Source organism: Vulpes vulpes, chromosome 7, assembly GCF_048418805.1.
Source record: "Vulpes vulpes isolate BD-2025 chromosome 7, VulVul3, whole genome shotgun sequence".
Lineage (NCBI taxonomy): Eukaryota > Metazoa > Chordata > Mammalia > Carnivora > Canidae > Vulpes > Vulpes vulpes.
The window spans coordinates 6,222,658-6,238,629 of record NC_132786.1 but is presented as its reverse complement, the minus strand read 5'-3'; the positions used below and the strand labels follow the sequence as shown (position 1 = coordinate 6,238,629).

General features: G+C 35.9%; 1 protein-coding gene across 4 annotated transcripts in view; it reads right to left on the bottom strand.

The window, feature by feature from the left end:
* The window catches only part of LOC112934825 (TRPM8 channel-associated factor 1), a 50,192-nt gene that overhangs the window by 10,173 nt on the left and 24,047 nt on the right, over positions 1-15,972 (bottom strand). The window lies entirely within an intron of this gene.

Genomic DNA, 15,972 nt, shown 5'->3' with positions numbered 1-15,972 from the left:
CTTGTCTATTAAAGGAGGGGCCACGCGAAGCTCTGGGAACAGAGAGCGCCCCACACAGCAAGTGTCAGCTTTTCTAATGTGATCGCTTCTAGCTCTCGCAGGACTGCTGGGAGGATAAAGTGGGCGTCTCCGACCTGACTGGGTGTGGAGGCTGGTCTGAGGGAAGACACAGGGACATCAATTCTGGTCTGCCCCCTCTTGCAATGCAGAGTCTCCAAAGGAAATCCCAGGGGAAGCCGTGCCATGCTTACCCAATATCATAGCATAAATATTCTAGGTTGAAGTGTTATTTCAGCCTTTTGGGCATGATGTAAACAACTGAATGGGAAATCATGTTTTCGTTCTTATAAAGAGTCTCATTTGTAAATTCCATGCAGCCAATTTTCTGCAAATAAGGTCAATGGAGGGCTGAGTTGGTGGTACCATTGAAGAATCACTATTATCTCAAAAGGCGGGGCAGAGGAGTGGGCTGGCTTCAACTCTAGTAGAGACCCTTTGGTTACTTGAACCCAAAAGGATTGACCATCTACTCCCAGCACTCCATCCACTCATTGCCGGCTCTCAGGAGTCCCATATCCATGCTATAAGGGGTTTCTCAGGACCATCTGTACCCGTCTGTGAGTAACAAACTCCTGTACGACTTCAGGACCGCCATGTCCCCCAAATGGGCGATGCAGCCCTGGGTACCTAGGGGATCAATAGGGGGGAAGAGGCACAATGACCTCTAAAAGCCGGAAGATCCCAGAGCTGGTTATGCCAGTTTTGTTAGGTAAAGGTGTGGCAACTACAGGATGAGAAGGCAGCTGCATGCAAATACCGAAAAACAAGTCAAGTAGACAGCCTAGCGGCGTATCTGTGTTGCACTCTCTTGGTTGTAAGAACTCCAGTTAAGTGATGGGAAACTATGGTACTCTTAGTAGGTACGATCCTTTCCTGAACACAAAAGCATCACCTTACTACTGCCTCCCCAGCTCCTTGAAGCACCAACCACTGAAATCATTCAACTAGCTCTTCCTGCTCTGATTCCAAGTTTACTAAACCACTATAATTTATAATCTTACTTCTGATGATCGACTGCCTAAACAAAGAAATCATGGGTCAGGCCAAGCAGAATGTTGTAGTTCTGTGACCTATTCATTTCTCAAGCAATATCTTGGACAGGCTATCTTTAATTCTGTGATTCTAAAATTAAAAAAAAAATTTTTAAGGTTTGTATTACTTTATCATGTGTACAAAATTAAATGAAAAACGTTTTAATTCTCATAATGAGTTTTTATAAATTTCATGCAATTATTTTACAAATGAAGTCAGTGAAGAGGTAGGCTACTGTGTTTTAGATTAATACTGGCGTCAAGATTTATACACCAGCCTATTATGATGAAGTGGCCGATATCGAATGTTCAAACTTGAGGCCCAAACACTCAATCACTAGGATCTCATCTAGACAATGACCCTAGGTGAGGTCCTGCTAATGCTTAGCCTGGGTCGGGGGAGAAGGGACACCCTCAGAGACATCTATCTGTTATTTCTAACAGCCATGACTTATGTGCAGAGGGGGATAAATTTTTGTTTCATAAACTGAAAAAAATCTGAACTGGATTTTTACTTTTCTTTCTCATTCTCATCTGAAATGAAACAAAAGTTCTAAAATCAGAATAAATTCATGATTATACTCTGTTTTGAAAAGGGCACAATCAGTAAACTATGCTAGTAAGAATTTACCGAAAATATAAATCAAATGGAATCAGACAGATCAGAAATCCATGAGCACAGAAGAATCTGTAACTGCATATATGTGAAAGAAAATGATCAAGAAAACAAAAAGAGGGATTATCAGTTGTCTTGAGAAAATACACTTCAGTAACCAATAATGATCAATCTAGCATTTCAATGCCATTTAACATTTAAAGAAACAAGAATCACCAAATATTTGATGAAAAGTAACAGCATAAAAGAGAAGCACCGACCTAACCAAAGAAAGCCAACACCCTAGGAAATAAGAGTGATAAGTGGAGAAGAAAGTCCTAAACAAATGCTGTATATCATTAGAGAGTTCTGAGATGACGTATTATCTCTCTCTTCAAAAGAAAAAAGAAGTTACTGCTATTAAAAGTTACTCATTAGAATAAAAATACAATTGCCAAACAGGCATCTCAATTTTAATATATGGACAGAAAGTAAATCTTGATGGATAGAAAAGCTATGAAGAGGTCAATAGAAAAACTGAAAGTAAATCTTGATGGATAGAAACGCTATGAATAGGTCATTAGAAAAACTGAGTCAAGTGGTAATTGCAGAGAGCAGGGTTAAAAGGCAAAAGGAAAACCATTAGCAGAAAAAGTTGAGAAGGATGGACCAAGGAGAAGATCTGGCAAGCAAGAGTTAAAAAAGCAAAGAAGGAAGAGAAGAAAGTAGCAACAAACCTACAATTACATGCAATTGCCTTTTACTGAAAAATAGATCTTATTCCTTAGAATGACAGGACTCCCTGAATGCAAAGCAGGGTAAATGAAATGAAGAGCAGGCTCTAGCTGATTACCGATAAGCTAATGAACTTCAAACAAAGAAAAAGCTTTGAAGGCCACCAGAAAGAAAACAAAGCAAAAGAGAAGAAATTACATACAAAGAAAGAAGTGAAACCAGTGCCCTAAAAACAACGTATTTGAGGGCAGTGCAAATACTCTGATTAATTAGCCTCCTAAGACTCTTTGTTGGCACATGGAAATCCTGAAACCGTATCAAGGGCTTAGAAATGTACCACTCATGAAAGTTTTCCCAAAAAGTTACTTGAGGTTACCCTGTAGGTCTGTAAAAGAAAAAGAAATACAACAGAGGAACAAATTGGCTTCACAAAACAGTGGCGGGCAAGGATATCAGTATAATTTATAACGAATGCCAAGAAACTGCTGATAAAGGTCCAATGACACCTGCTGTTGCTAAGAAATAATTCCAAGTTAGTAGAGCCAGGATGATAACACAGGAAGAACGAAACCAAGGCAAAATCCAATTGGAACCAAAATACCAGATGATTTCAACAAAACACGGGAGGTAGGGGGTGAGCATGGAAAGTGCACTAAAGAGACAAAGGAAGTTCTTTGGAGATGTAGACTATAAAATCTAGCTAATTCTCAACTCAGATCTAAAAATATAAGCTTATTTAAAAAATAAAGGCAGCAGTAAATATGGCTCCTAGTTAGTGTATAATAAAGGTGGCATCTTATATTACTGGGAAAAGACAGATACTTTCATAAATGTTGTTGGGAGGGCTGGACAGGCATTTTGAAAAAGATAAATAGGATACCCTACATTACACAACACACCAGACAGGAGTCCAAATGCACCAGCAAAGTAAATTTTTCAAAAGGAAACCACACAAGTACTATAGGAAACCAAGAGTGAAATCTCACAATCTGGGCATGACCCCAAATCAGATGTGATGATAGAAAAGACTGATAACATTAGGTACGTAAACATTTTTGATTGGCAAAAATACTAAGTTCGCTCACAAGGCAAGCACCCTATAAACCACAGATAAAAGCTGAATATTCCTAATCTGTAAGGAACTCTTAAACTGAGGAGAACACCAAAAACACATCAGAAAATGGGCAGAACATGTGAAAAGACAGTTGGCAACCACAAGAAAACCACAAATGACTCAGGCACTGACTGACTTGGAGAAAAAGAGTGTAAATTACAACTACATTGTGATACCATTTCCCAGCCATCAGACTAACAAAAATTCAGAAGTCAGATAACTGTTCTGTTGGACTTGTGTGGGTAAAATAGGCATTTTTTTTTCCCATTGCTGGTGAGAAGGCCAAGTGATGCAACCCAATCTGGAGATGAATCTGGCAATTTCTAACAAAAATATACAAACATTTATTCTTTGACCTAGCAATTCTATCTCTAGAAAATCAGCCAAAAGGCACAACTCCAGTAAAATGGAAAGCAACGTGAACGCCCATTGATTCAATACTGGTTGACTACACTATGGTATGTTCACAGACTGGAACAGAATGCCATCATGGAAAAAAAAATGAGAGGGTTCTAAATATTGTCAAGGAATAGTTACAAAGATACATTAATTGAAAATAGTTGGAATCAGAATGTATGATTGGAACGTCTGTTAATTAACGGCTTATTAGCTCATTTCTTTTTAGCATCGAATAATATTCCATTGTCTGAACATGCCACCATTTATTTATCCATTCCCCTCCTGATGGACATCTTGGTTACTTCCATGTTTTTGCAGTTACGAACAGAGCTGCTACAAACATCCGTGGGCAGGTTTTTGTGTGGCCGTAACTCCTTTGCGTAAATAGCAAGGAGTGTGATTGCTGGATCCTACAGTAAGAAGCAGTTTAGTTTTGTAAGAAACTGCTAAACCGCCTTCCAAAGTGACCGTACCGTTTTGCATTCCCATCAGCAATGAACAGAGAGTTCCGGATACTCCACATCCTCATCAGCATTTGGTGGTGTCAGTGTTTTGGATTTTCGGCAGAGTGATACCTTGTTGTTTTACTTTGCATTTCCCTGATGACACAGGATGTGAAGTGTTTTTCTCATATGATTATCTGACATCTGTACATCTTGGTGAAGTGTCTGTTAAGGTTTTTGGACCATTTAAAAAAATTGGATTGTTTTACTGTTATTTTAAGAGTTGTTTGTATAGTTTGGATTATAACCCTTTATCAGATGTGTCTTCTGCAAATATTTCCTCCCAGTCTGTGGCTTGCTTTCTCTCTTGATACTGTCTTCTGCAGAACAGAAGCTTTTAATTTTAATGAAGCCCAGCCTATCGATTATCTCTTTCATGGATCTTTGGTGTTATGTCTAAAATGTCAAAGCCATATTCAAGGTCATCTAGGATTCTTTTCTGTTATCTACTAGGAGTTTTATAGTTTTTTAAAAGATCTTATTTATTTATTCATGAGAGAGAGAGAGAGAGAGAGAGGCAGAGACACAGGCAGAGGGAGAAGCAGGCTCCATGCAGGGAGCCTGACGTGGGACTTGATCCTGGGTCTCCAGGATCACGCCCTGAGCTGAAGGCAGCGCTAAACTGCTGAGCTACCCAGGCTGCCCCTATAGTTCTGTTTTAGGTCTGGGATCTGTTTTGAGTTATTTTATGAAAGCTACAAGGACTGTATCTAGATTCTTTTTTTTTTTTTTTTTTTTTTTTTGCCTCTGGATGTCCATTTCCGGCACCATTTCTGACCGTTTCTGAGGGCTTTCTTTGCTCTATTGCATGGCCTTTGCTCCTGTGTCAAAGATCAGATGACCATATTTCTGTGGGTCTATTTCTGGGTTCTCTATTCTGTTCAATTGGTCTATTTTTCCACAAATACCACACTCTTGTTTACTGTAGCTATAGTGAGTCTTGAAGTCAGATGTCAGTCCTCCAACTTTGTTCTCATTTAATATTGTGTTGAACATGCCAGTTTTGAAAAATCAACTTCACTGACATGTGGTAAAATTCATTTAATGTACATCTTGATGAGATTTTATTACATTGATATGCTTGTATAATCACAATAAAATTACAGGACATTTGCATCACCACGGAAAGCTACCTTTTGCCCCATTTCAATCAATCCAGTCCCCAGGCAACAACTGACGTGCTTGCTTTTTGCCTTTTTCTAAAGTTTCATATATATGGAGTCATAAAGCATATACTCTCGTGTTTGGCTTTTTTCACTTAGAATACATTTTTGAGAGCCATCCATGTTATTATTGAGTGTCTCAGTAATCCATTCCTTTTTACTGAGGAGTAGTATGCCACTGGATGGATATACCACATTTTGTTTATCCATTCATCTGTTGATGAACATTTGGGTAGCTTCCAGCTTGCGGCTTGCAGCCATGAACATTCGTGTACAAAATTTTTGTGTAGATGTGTTTTGCCTTTCTTCTGGATAAACACATAGGAATGGGACGGCTGAGTAGTATGGTAAGAGTAGGTTTAAATTTATAAGAAATTGTTTTCTAAAGTGGTTGTATCGTCGTACATTCCCAACGGGTAAGGTATGAGAGTTCCAGTTGCTCTACATTCTTGCCAACACTTCATTTGTGATGTTTTTTTAGGAACAATTCTAGTGGAGGGGTGTATGGTATCTAATTGTGATTTTAATTTGCATTTCTCTGATGACTAACAATGTTGAGAATCTTTTCATGGGCTTATTGCCTTTTCACAGTTTATCTTCTGTGAACTATTTAAAATATTTTATCCTTTTATTTATTTTTTACTGGATTGTTTATCTTCTTATTGAGATGTAATAGTTTTCTATGTATTCTCAATGCAAGTCCATTGTCAGATATAGGTACTGCAAATAACTTTTCTAATCTGTAGCTTGCCTTTTGTTTTCTTAATACTGTCTATTGAACTGTAGAAGTTATTAAAATTTTTTTGATGAAGCTCAATTTATCAATCTTTTCCTCTTTTGGCTTATGGACTTTTTGTGTCCTATCTAGGTCATCTCTGCCTACCCTAAAGTCACAGATAATCTCTCCTGTGCATTCATTTAGAAATCTTTAACAAACAAACAAACAAAAAAAAAAATAGAATTTTTTGAATTCTAGCTTCTGCATTTAGTTTTGTATGGAGTGGGATAAACATCAGGATTCCCCTTTTCACCATGAGGGTGTCCATTTATTCCAGAACCATATGTTGAAACAATTCTCTTTTCCTCTTTGAATTACCTTGGCACCTTTGCCAAAAAATAATTGAGCATGGATCTGTGAGTCTATTTCTGAACCATGCAGTCCGTTTCATTATCTGTATGCGTATCCTTATGCCAATGCCACGGTATTTTGATTGCTTCAGCATTTCTAATGAATACTGAAATTAGGTTATGTTGGTTCCTTTCCTTTGCATTAATTTTAGAGTCCATTTGCACTTTGGTTAGGACTACAATGACTCTACATCATTTAGGGCAAAACTGACATCATAAAAATATTGTGTGTTCTGATTCACTAATGTGGTATATTTCTCCATTTCTTTAGGTCTTAATCCCTATCAGTGACATTTTATAGTTTTCATGATATAGGTCTTATATATATTTTATTAACATTATTCATTAGTATTTCACAATTTTGTGTCCTGTTTTAACTGATACCGTATTTTAAATTTCACTTACGAATTTTTGGCTGCTAGTATATAAAAATGTAATTGATTTTTGTATATTGACCTTATATCCTACAGCCTTGCTAAATTCAATTATTTTAGTATTTTTTGTAGTTTTAAATAATTTTTTATGTAGATGAGCATGTTTTCTGCAAATAAACATAGGTTTACTTCTTACTTTTTCATCTCTGTGCCTTTTTTTACTTGTCTTACTGTAATGGCTGGGACCTTTAGCACAATGTTGAATAACAGCAGTGAGAGCAGTATTATTCTTTGTCTTGTTTCCAATCTTACGGTATTTCACCACTAAGCACATTCTTAGCTACAGCTTTTTCAAAGATGACTGACTCATCAGAGAGTAGAAGTTCCTTTTTATTTCTAAGTAAAATATTATTAGGATTTGGTACTGAATTCTGTCAAATGCTTGTGTATGTCTCTGTGTGTGTGTGTACATATATTGAATTGTATGCTTTTTTTCTCTCCCTATTCTGTTAATTTGGTGAATTACTTCCACATTAGAATGTTAAGCCAGCCATGCATTCCTAGGATAAGCCATACTTGATCATGATGCAGTATCCTTTTTATGTATTACTTTTATTCTTTCTACAATATTTTATTAAGAATTTTTGCATCTTTGTTCATGAGGGATACTATTCTATAGTTTTCTTGCAATGTCGTTCTCTGGCTTTGGCATCAGAGAAATACTGGTTTAAATTTAAAAAATCAAGTTGCAAAAATTTTCCTCCTCTTCTATTTTCTTGAAGGGTTTATGTAGAGTTAGTATAATTAGTTCTTTGAATGTTTGATAAAATTCATCAGTGAAGCTATCTGGGTCTAATTTTTCTTATTGGGTTTTTTTTTTTACGTTGTTCGTTTTAAATAAAAATTTTAATTTAAAATAAAAAACTATAAAACTTGCAAATATAGTACCAAGTTCTTATTTATATGCTCTTCCCCCAATTTTCCTAATGTTAACATGTTACACAATCATGGTACATTTGCCAAAACTAAGAAGTTAAAACTGGTAAAACGCTATTAACTTTAGACTTTATACAAATTTCATCAGTTTTCCCACCAATATTTTCTAGGATCCAATCTGGGAAACCACATTATATTTAGTACTGGGATGTTTTAAATTACAATTCCAACTCATTTAACATATATTTTCTGTTTCTTCTTGCATCAATTTTAGTAGTTTCTCTCCAGAAATCTGTCCATTTAAGTTGTCAAATTCATTGGTATACAGTTATAATATTCCCTTATTATCCTTTTAATATCTGAAGGATCTATATTAATCATCCATATTCCATTCCTAGAATTTATCATTTGAATTCTCTCTCTTGTTTTTGTTACCAATATATCTAGACATTTATCACTTTTATTGATTTTTTTCAACTAACAAGCTTTTGACTTTACTGATGTTCCCTATTGTTTGCCTATTTCATATTTCATTGAATTCAGCTCTCACCTTTATTATCTTCTTTATTCCTTCCATGTATTTTGGGTAAGGTTCTCATTTTTTTGTTTAGCTTCTTGATGTGGAAGACTTAGGTCATTGAATTTAAACTTTAATCTTTTCTAATAAAAGCACTTAAAGGCATACCTTTCTCTCTAAGCACTACTTTAACTGCATTACACAAATTTTGACAGGTTGTGTTTTCATTTTTATTCAGTCCAAAATATTTTCTAATTTCCTTTGTAATTTCTTTCTTTACTTGTAGGGCATTTATGTATTTTTTTTAACTTACAAATATTTAGATATTCCAGATATGTCTATGCTATTGATTTCTATTGTAATACCACTGTGATCAGAACACACTATGTATGATTTCAATCCTTTTAATCTTTTTGAATCATTTTATGGTTCAACATATGGTCTATCTTCAGTGTTTACACTCAAAAAGAATATATACTCTGCTGTTTTAACCATGTTCATATTCAAAGTTTACATATTCAAAAAATAAAATTAATTAAAACAAATATGGGCTAAAACCTATATTAAAGTAGAGCCAAATGAAAAAACAATCCAAGTGCCTTTGGAACATAGTACTCAGACCTTCTATGCTCAGTGCAGTATATTCTGAGGACAAAAATAAATACAAAGAAATCTTTAAAACTTGTTATTTATGATCTTGATAATAGTATGTTGGTAATAGTACTTGCCAAATTTGAGACAACATGACCTTCAAAAAACACTGACTATAAATGAATTATAACACATATGATTTTTTTTTCAAAGGGTCCATGACATGAGTGATACTAAAACAAAATTTTTAAACCATCACAAAATCAACAACAAATGCTATGGAAATGAGGAAGGAAAGCTCTTCTTGACAGAAGGATCTCAAGCACTTTGGGGAGAAACCTAAAAGCAGAACTACACTCAGCGAAGAAGGTTATGTTGGTACAGGTGCGCAGAAGAGAGACATCCATATCAGAATGAGAGGGGTTGGGGGTAATTTTCTGGAGGAGGTGACAGTTCACATCAATCTTTATAAGAAAGGAGCAGGAGCTACCTAAGTGTAGTACAAGTAACCACTTTTGTAAATATTGACTCAGGCACAGATGATCAACAAATCCTAAAACCACTGGGTGGAAGGTTGTTGGTAAACAGGACATTAATACTCTCAAATTGTCACACCATAGATTAAACTAGTTAAAGAGAGGGAAAGGCACAATTACAATAGGGAAATCTGGCTAACTTCAATTTAACTAAATGGTCAACTCTATCATCACCAGTAATCGTCAAACCGACATCACTTGCCTCCCAATTTGATACATTGTAATGAACACAATTTCACCTATGTAGTATTCTTGCCAAAAATGTTTGGACTGTGTATAACCATGAAAAACAATTAGACAAATCCAAACTGAGGGACATTCCACAAAACAACTGGGCTAGATGCTTCAAAAACACTCATATCATGAAAGAGAAGAAAAGGTAGCAAATGTTTTGGTTGGACCCTCTATTTAAAAAAAAAAATCTAAAAAAGACATTGTCGGGACAACTGCAGACATATGAACATGGACATTAAATAATAGTATTGTATCAATGGCAAACTTTTTGAGATCACTGCATTACGGTTATACTGGAAAATGCCTTTGTCTTTAGGAGATACATGCTGAAATATTTAGATGTGAAGTGTTACTTTTCCTATAGCTTACTGTCAAATGGTTAGGCAAAATAATTGTTCCTGTGTGTTTCAATAGTATATGTGACAAAATCTAACCACTGATATATCTAGGTGAAAGGTATGTTTGTCATTACATTATTCTTGCAATGTTCCCGTAAGTGTGAAAAATTTTAAATAAAGATCTGGGAAAAAAATTAAAAAGAACTACAGGAAGAATAGAAAATCATGTGTAATCCAAACAGTGAGCAGAGAAAAAGAAACTCAATCGATGGAGCAAAAGTCAGTAAGGGATAATTTTAAAAGAAGCAACAAGAAAGTATAACAGAAAATATTGGGCAAGATGATAACAACTAGAGTGTCAATTTTCTTGATTGTAAATGGCAGAGCTCTCTGATTAGGTTAAAAATCAGATTTATACTAAGAGACAAATCTTTTAGAAAAGATACAGAAAGCGTAAAAGGATCAAGAAAGAAGTAAAACAAACAACAGCAAAAACCAGGAATAGTAATTACCATTCTAGGCAAAAAAGAATTCAAGGTGAAAAATACTAGTTGCAAGAAAGATGGATATGTTAGACTGACAAAATGTACCCACCATGAAAAAAATTCATGAATTTATAGGATACCAGAATATAGCTTTGAAATATGAAAGTAAAAGCCAAATTCAATTCTAAAATCACATTGGGGATATGAAACAATGATTTTTTAGATCTTTTAGATCAAGATTTTTTAGATCTTTTAGATCAAGTATATTAAAATTAAGTAATTTATGGAAAACATGAATAATCCAGTTGATCTAAGGGATATATTTAGAGAATTTATGGTATACTCTCAAAAAACAATAGTGTTACTGATATTTTGCTAGGTCAGAAAAAATAATGTTATTTAAAGTATGTGATAATAATGCTATTTAAAGTATGTGATAACAGTATTGTGGTTATATTTAAATATCAGTCCTTATCTTTCAGAGATACACTATTTTTTGGACGGAATGATGGAATGTCAGGGACTTGCTCAAAGCAAACAAGAAGAGGGAGGAATGGGTAGGTGATGAGTTGGGAGGCCCATTAGCCAGAGTTGATAATTGTGGGGCACCTGGGCGACGGGTGCATGTTTGTTCACTCTTCTAATTTCTATTTCTGTATATGTTGGAGGATTTCCAAAATAAGTTTCTAAAAGGAAACTGCCAAATATATAAAATGAATAGGTGTATATCTAGCCTGTGCGGGCTCTAGTAAAAGGTTATTCATTAGATCTTTATTCATAGAAGAAAAACTAGAAAATAACTTTATCAGGTGCGAGTATGTGAAGGGTTACGTAATTTATGGAACATCCAACTGTGAAATGCTACGTAGCCTTTCTGAAGGATGATGCACGTTTATCAGGAGCACACAGAAAAATATTCAAGATAAATATATCTTTAAGTGAAAACGTTGCAGATCTCTCTTTCTGTTCCCTCAGCTCTTCCACTACCTCCTCCCACCCTCTGTACACACACACACACACACACACACACAGAAGAAAAGTCAGGACAGTCCAAACTGGGGAAAAGAATGAATTAGCAGGGGCAAAGGGAGAGGTGGAGGCAAAGAATCGTTTACTTTCTACTTTGCATAATTCTGGATTATTTCAGTTATTTTTCTATAGCATGTATTTTGAAACTGAAGAAAGGAAAATGTTCATAAAAAGGGAAAGAGATCTGAATTGTGATTTAGCAATTACTCTTCTAAAGTGCCCTGTCTTCCTACTTGGATTCACTCTCTAAAACTCCCTGTTTATTTTTTGAGAACCAGCTAATGCAATTTTAGTCTACATAACTAAGCATGCAGTGAGAAGGGTGGAGTAGGGGTTAGGTCAGTCTATTTACCCCCACCACGCCTGGCCATGTTCCTGACTTAAAATTCAATGCTTAGCATCCTGAAAATTGCTAACATGTAATAAGCAGTGACCTCTAACAATTCGTGGATCCTTGTTATAAACAAGCATATTAATTACTATCTGCTCAATATTTTTGTTTTCCAAACTGCTTGGGAAGTCCTATTCGTGATTATCTTCCATAAACTGATAGTGTTCTTGCTTCATTTGGGCTAGTTTCAATTTTCAAAATTCTGAAATTTTAATAATCTGGAATTCAAAGACTTCATTGTGTGTGATAATGAAGGGAATATATATAGTTTAATGAAGGGAATATATATAGTTATCAATGTGTAATATTTGCCAATCCAGGTTTCACAGGGGTGTTTTCAAGCTGAGGAATTTGGAGCATGTAGACATTTCAGGGCAGGACCCTTTGTACAACATTCTTCTCTAGGCATCTCTGATAACTTTGAGTATATATGAGAATTACCGTAGACTGAAAAAAACCACAGTCTCAATGGGGTAATGCTAAAAGGAGGAAAGGATGTTCTACTCCCTTCATTTAGAGGGGAAAAGGGGTAGCAGGATATGCCAAGGTCACACCGCATTTACTGGCAGTAGGATCTTGGGTTTTCGGGTACCAGTGAAACTCAGTATCACAGCTCTCTTCCTACTACAGTTGTTTGGTTTCTGCAATTCCTTCCAGTCTGTTTACTGATGATGTTTCTGTGCTTTTAATTCTCAGATCTTTGGAAACCATTTTCTTGACATAAGAAATAATGCCTGGGATATCGAACATCCTCAGTAAATGCTGGCTATATAAATGGATAAATGAACAACAGAGTTGGGACTCTTTAATAGAAGCCTGAGATTTGGGTAAAAATGAGACAAAGGGACTTCTTATCCAAAAGAGGGGCTAGGTTGATTCTCCTAAAACCTCCCTTAGATTCATCATCCAATGATGCATTTTATCTGCATCACATCTCTGCTCGGTGGAGATGAATCCCTTAGATTCATCATCCAATGATGCATTTTATCTGCATCACATCTCTGATCGGTGGAGCCAATTCGGTCTCTAGTACCTGTTTATTAAATGTATATAGAGGGTAAAGTGTGGCAGTTGATTGTGATGCTGCCTCAGTCTTGTGGAAGAAGAAGGTAAATACATGAGCTAAAATGCCAATACTGGGATGCCTGGGTGGCTCAGCGGTTGAGAGTCTGCCTTCGGTGCAAAGCCTGATCCAGGGTCTGGGCATCAAGTCCCGCATCGGGCTCCCTGTGAAGAGCCTGCTTCTCCCTCTTCCTATGTCTCTGCCTCTCTCTCTGTGTCTCTTATGAATAAATAAATAAAATCTTTTAAAAAAATAAAATGCCAATATTTTACACAGCTGGGACAACATACTGAATCTAGGGTAAGGCATCATAATGATGGATGCTAGGGAGGTTTCAATGATACTCATGACATCATACTCTTATATACCATAGTGTGGAAGCTGGATGTGAAAATAATGAAAGTGTTTTAGGTATTTGAGCATGTTTCTTAATTCATTGAATCCTCATAACCATCCTAGAAAGGTAGCCATTATTAATCTCACTTCAGAGATGAGGCTTAGAGAGGGTGGCTATGGCACCAAGTTACAGAGCACATACCACGCTGAGCTTGGAAACTTAGTGAGGTCTGCTTTCTCTAGAATCTGTGCTCTTTTTCCAGGTTATATGAATCCTGAGTCCTGCAATGAGACTATGAGTGGTTTACGACAATGGACCCAGTGTTTTTTCAAAAGAAATGCTTAATAGAAAGTGAGGATCCTTTTGCACATGAAGTATAACACCACTGGCCTCAGAGCTGGAGGCGCAGCAGAGACATTGAGGATGAAGCTGATAGAAGAGTAGAAATCACTCGGGGAAGAGACTACAGGTGGTTTGGTCTTACAGAGGGCATGAAGGCTAGTGTTCTAAATGCAGATGACAATGCTCTCCAGGAGGAAGTGAGGGCAGTGACTAGGAGGCTCATGTCCTGGCACCTGTGGGTATTCGTACCAAGCTAAAAGTAGATCCTCTGGTTTTAATACTTAGGGTTTTGCTCTTCTGATCATAAAGTAGGCTTCCTCTGATAAAAAATCTGATTCATCTGGATAAGACCTACAACAGGTTACTATTAGAAGCATGAGAGGATCCCAAGATCTTATTTAGAATTTAATTTAGTAAGACATATACAAGTAGTAAGATTAAAGTTACCTGAATTCACACTCTCATGTCTAAATTGAAGGTTTAAAAATAAGTAAGATCCTTGACAGAGTAACTAAATCCATGGGAGTTTTCCGTCTGAACCTCTCTCAGCATGGGATGGAAATAATCCTCCCTCTTGAATTCTAACAGAAGCATCCTGGTATCTCGTATTGTCTAAGGTTTCTAAAATGTTTTAAAGTTCTGTATAATACTGCCTATTGCAGCAAGAGTGGAGAAAGATCCAATGTTCAACAGCAGGCAAATGATTAAATAAATAAGGCATTCTCATGAAGCGAATCAAATAGAACTTTAAAGATTATATAGAATGAAAATATTTATGAGTGGAATTCAAAATAGTGTGTATACTAAAATGATAACAATGAAAAATTATGGATGAATGGGGAGTATAATATTCAAAGATTAAAAGAGCTGTGGGTTTATGACCTATTCTTAAAACAAAAGCTTTTAAAAATAAGAGATATTGAAAAAAGTGGTAATAAAAGAGTATCCCATGAAGAAGAACCATGATTTAAAAGTACTGGCAATTGGCAACACACACACAGAGACAGATTTATATGTATACCAGAGGTGTTAAAAAGCTAAGTGAAAAAAAGTGAATCATTTGCAGAGTTAAATTTGGCTTTTTTTTAAAAAACATTTTATTTACTTATTCATAGAGACACAGAAAGAGAGAGAGAGGCAGAGACACAGGCAGAGGGAGAAGCAGGCTCCATGCAGGGAGCCTGATGTGGGACTTGATCCCTGGTCTCCAGGATCACGCCTTGAGCTGAAGGCAGCGCTAAACTGCTGAGCCACCCAGGCTGCCCAAATTTGGCTTTTATTTTATTAAATTTGTGTCATATAAGTATTTATGCACGGACAGATGTGGAAGGTCTTTAATGTGATTTGTGAATGATTTTTCTTGCATTTTAATGTTTTTGTGTGTGAAGTGAGGTAATGAAATTTATACCTTATTAGTAAAATTTGGTAGAAAGTTTGGAAAACAAAAGTTTAATAGTAAAAATCATCTACCATTATTCCATGACCCAGGGATCCACCTACTACGACTATTTTGACCCTTTCCTTCTATAATATTTTCTACACATAGCTATATTTTTTGAAGAAAAGTAGGAACATATTGAACAACAGGTTAGTATCCTACTCTATTTCATTTAACAGTACCTCCTAAAAGATTTTCCCCATGCCCTTAATTATTCTTGAAAACACAGTTTTAATGGCTGGTTAATAAATGTACAATTTATTTAGCCATACTATTCATTTCTATTACAAATAATGCTGAATGGCATATCTTTGTAAATGAATCTGATTGTATCTGATTCTTTTTAAAAGTCCTATTAAAAGACGTATTTTTATTTATTTTTTTAAAGATTTATTTATTTATTTATTTATTTATTTATTTATTTATTTATTATGATAGACACAGAGGGAGAGAGAGAGAGGCAGAGACACAGGAGGAGGGAGAAGCAGGCTCCATGCCAAGAGCCTGATGCGGGACTTGATCCCGGGACTCCAGGATCGCGCCCTGGGCCAAAAGCAGGCGCCAAACCACTGAGCCACCCAGGGATCCCTCAGAGACGTATTTTTATTTTATTTTATTTTATTTTATTTTATT